Source organism: Penaeus monodon, chromosome 20, assembly GCF_015228065.2.
Source record: "Penaeus monodon isolate SGIC_2016 chromosome 20, NSTDA_Pmon_1, whole genome shotgun sequence".
Taxonomy (NCBI): Eukaryota; Metazoa; Arthropoda; class Malacostraca; order Decapoda; family Penaeidae; genus Penaeus; species Penaeus monodon.
Window position 1 is genome coordinate 25,366,742 of NC_051405.1, and position 539 is coordinate 25,367,280.

Genomic DNA, 539 nt, shown 5'->3' on the forward strand with positions numbered 1-539 from the left:
TAGGTTGTTTACGGCATAGTTAAAGGCGTGCTGTAACGGTAGCACAAAAAACTACACTGTATATACCGTAGTTTTTAATACATAAACCACGGCATGCGGGAACTAGCGATGGATCATTGAATGGAGAGAAAGAAACTATGTGATAATGAACACGTATAAAGACAAAAAAAAGCGAAGAAATTAAGAAAAAGAGAAAAGAAAATGTGAATGATGCAACCTGGAGCAGAGGTTATGGTTGCCAAGGCTCGTATTCATTGCAGAAGTTACGAAATCTTATCCACGGTGGCGGTTTAGTGTTGATAATAACAAACGTTTATGATGCCCGTAAGCTAACACGAGGGATCAGACTGTGGGATTTACGCAATGCAAGGGCTGGGCCAAAGGTTGGGAAAGGCGAGGGATTGCACCGCTGCAACTTCTTCTCTGGTGGGATGAGTGGAATTACATGTATGATTTCAGATTTGATTCGTGATAAAGGCATGGGAGGTTTGTCGTTCCTGGCGAGGGAATTGTCCAAGGAAGCAAGAAGATAAAAATTA